Here is a 2,998-nt window from a genome sequence, read left to right as displayed (position 1 = left end):
CGGTCGCCTCCTGCGCGCGCGTCTCTATGGCCTCCCCTCACACTTGGTTTCGCCCACCAGCGGCAGGGGGCGGGGGCGCGGGCAAGAAGTCGGAAGCGATGGGCGGAGATTCGTGGCCCTCCGCCCCCTGGCGCTTTGCGTCACGCCCCCCCAGGCCCGCCCCTCCGGAACCCGGAAGCTGGAGCGCGCGGGGGAGCGGCGGGCGCGGCGGGGCGGAGCGGCCAGACTAGCAGCGGGCTGGCGGCCGGGCGGGGACCTGGCCGGGGACCGGCGGCGCGCGGCGGCCGAGGCCCAGGTGAGTGCCTGGCGGCCGCGGGTTGAATGTTCTATCTCGAAGCTCGCACCGGCGGGCTGCCTTGCAGAGAAAGATGGGACTAAGGGTTAGTGGGGAGGGGTCTCGCGAAGGCAGGGGTCGAGGGGGCGGGAATGAGCTTGAGGGTCTTGGAGAGTTTGCAGGAGACGGAGTGGGAACCGGACGATAAAGGAGAAAGTTGATGTGACGGGCCTGGTGAGGGAGTTTTTGGGCGGGTGTGAGGGCAGATCTTGTGGCTTTGAGCAGCTTCTCTGAAGAGGACGTGGCTTAAGTGGTAGTTGGGGGGTCGCAGGAAACGGGGCTGGGAGAGAGAACGGCAAGGAGGCGGGGTTGAGAGGCCCAGGCTGGGGGTTGAGAGGAGCGAGGCCGGTCGGGGAACAGCCGGGGTGCGTTGGGAGGAAGAGGTGTAGGTCGGCCTGGGGGCGTCTGCTTACGGTGAAGAGGTAGACGGATGGTGCCTGCGGGAGGGCAGCGCCTGCGACTCACTGGGTGCTCAGTAAATGCGAGGGGCTCTGGACCCACTGGTGCCGTGGCCGCCGGTACGAGGGGAAATGGGGGATGGGAGAGGAGGCAGAAAAGGGGTAGAAGCCATGGCGAAAACTGAGGTCTGGTCCAGGGAGAGGTAGGGGAGGAGGGAAGGACAGGACTAGAGTGGCCCCGTTCAGATGTTGGCGTACACCCCATGGAGATTTGAGGAGGGGACGCATCTTCCCCTCTTGATTCAGCCTGTTACTGATATCACCCCTCAACTGCTGGGTGAGCCAGGCTAGTCCCAGCGCCTTCTGAGCGATATTCAGAACTTGAAAACCCAGCACGCTCCTTCTAAGACTGGACTGGCTGGAGCCTGGGGATTCTAGGGAGCAAGGAAGGAGCTCTTGGGCCCCCGCTTTGGGGCCGGAACTGGGTTTCAGAGGCGACAGGGGTGGGTGTGCACACACCCACATGTGCTAGGCTGTCACCACCTCCTCCCAGTTGCATCCTTGGACTTAAATGGGTAAAATGACATACAGGAAATTTGTTCTCCAGCGGCGCAGAGCTCAACCCAGGACAGGCACAGCCTCTGGTGGGCGCTCTGTAGACCAGCAATCTTTAAGGAAAAGCCTCTCCCACACCTCTGTCTGAGGTGGGAGCTGCTGGGGGACATTGTGCCTTACAGTTGAAGCGTACCAGATCCTATCTTCCTGAGGTATGTCCTAGTCTTAGAGTCCCCAGACCCTCAAGGCATCCGGGAGCATGGAAGGTGACATGGCCAGCTGCAAAAGTTGTCTGATGGGCCTGGCTCTGGCAAGGGCCTTGTGCTAACAGTTTGCTTTTTTTTTTTTTTTAATTTTTTTTTTATTTAATTTGACTGCATCACACAGCATGTGGCATCTTAGTTCCCCAACCAGAGATTGAATCTAGGTCCCCTGCATCAGAAGCTCGGAGTCCCAAACACTAGACCACCAGGGGAAGTCCCTGCAGTAAATGGTTTTGATCAGCATTCATTTCTTTTCTTTCCCAACCCTGGGGATCCTTGTCTGGAATCTGCTAGAAGGGCTAGAGAGCCTGGATTTATAGCATGTTCAGGACAGGAGTCTGGATAGCTTGAATGTGAAGAAGGCCACGGAAAGATAACCACCCGAACACTTCCAAAATGTTCTGGCCTTCAGGGAACTTTTGTAAGCGAGACTCTCAGCCTTGTTTCCCCAGAACACATGATTAGAGCCCACAGTCATGCCTCCTGCAGATTTTGCGTTTGGACTTGCCCTGGCTAGGACTCCCCCGCCACCCCACCGCCCCATCCCCCCTGCCCTCGCCCTCTCCCTTCATGAACTGGACCAGAATCTTCTGGTTCCAAAGCCCTGCTATTGTCTCCTTCCTGTACCAGGAGTGTGGCCAGGCACACTCTCATGGAGGGTCCTGTGTTGGGGGTTCTAACCGCCAATCAAATCTTCTTGTCTTTCTCCACCTGCAAAACGAACAGGTTGGCCTAGTCAGTGTTTCTCAACTTTGAAACCCAAACCTTGGCTTCTCTAGCGCGCAGCCTCCTCTAATTTTATGCAGCCCCACTGCAGTAATCCCGTTTTTCCATCCTACAGTATATATCTCAAAATGATTATTGTACCACTCCCTTATCTTCCATGTAGAAAATTGCAGTGCCAAACGTGTTCTCACACGTCGTACCCGTTCCCAGGGTTTCAGCTGCATCCTTCTGGCTGAAAATCTCTGGGTGAGACCCTCTGTTGAGTCCAGGCCTGTGACTCAGAGAAGCAGGAGGGGACTTGGGAATCACCCTTTTCTATTTCACTGTAGGATCTGTTCTCTATCCCTGGGGGAGGGGGGCTTGTTAACGTACTGCTTCCCATTCCTTGTCTTCCTGAAGTTGTGTGTCTTGAGTGGGTCCAGAGTTCAGTAAAGCAAGGGCTGACTGTGTCAGACACAGTGGACTGAGTGCCAGGGATGAGCCCTCGTGCCCTGATGGAGGGACATTCTAGTGGTCCACCCCCCCCCCCCCCACAGGCATGATGGAGTTCACAGTAACTGGTCAGTTCAGTAGCAGAGATGACACAAGAAGTTGTGGGGACAGAATCAGGAATGACCAGCTCAAGCTTCAGGGCATAGGGGATTCCAGCAGGTTTCCTCAGAAGAGATGGCTGGCCGCAAGCCAAGGCTTGAAGGATACGGAGGTGTTGAACCAAGCCGGAA

General features: G+C 57.0%; 1 protein-coding gene across 13 annotated transcripts in view; it reads left to right on the top strand.

Moving 5' to 3' along the window:
* Positions 1–186: 186 nt before the first annotated feature.
* MYO9B (myosin IXB) overlaps positions 187–2,998 on the top strand; it is a 107,823-nt gene continuing 105,011 nt past the window's right edge. For all 13 annotated transcript variants that reach the window (XM_070792578.1, XM_019963912.2, XM_070792577.1 and 10 more), the window contains exon 1: positions 187–295. The gene's annotated coding sequence lies outside the window, so the exon portion shown is untranslated. The remainder of the gene's footprint in view (positions 296–2,998) is intronic.

The sequence above is a fragment of the Bos indicus genome, chromosome 7 (genome assembly GCF_029378745.1).
Source record: "Bos indicus isolate NIAB-ARS_2022 breed Sahiwal x Tharparkar chromosome 7, NIAB-ARS_B.indTharparkar_mat_pri_1.0, whole genome shotgun sequence".
Taxonomy (NCBI): domain Eukaryota; kingdom Metazoa; phylum Chordata; class Mammalia; order Artiodactyla; family Bovidae; genus Bos; species Bos indicus.
The sequence above is the reverse complement of the archived record's forward strand: the minus strand, read 5'-3'. Positions and strand labels throughout refer to the sequence as shown.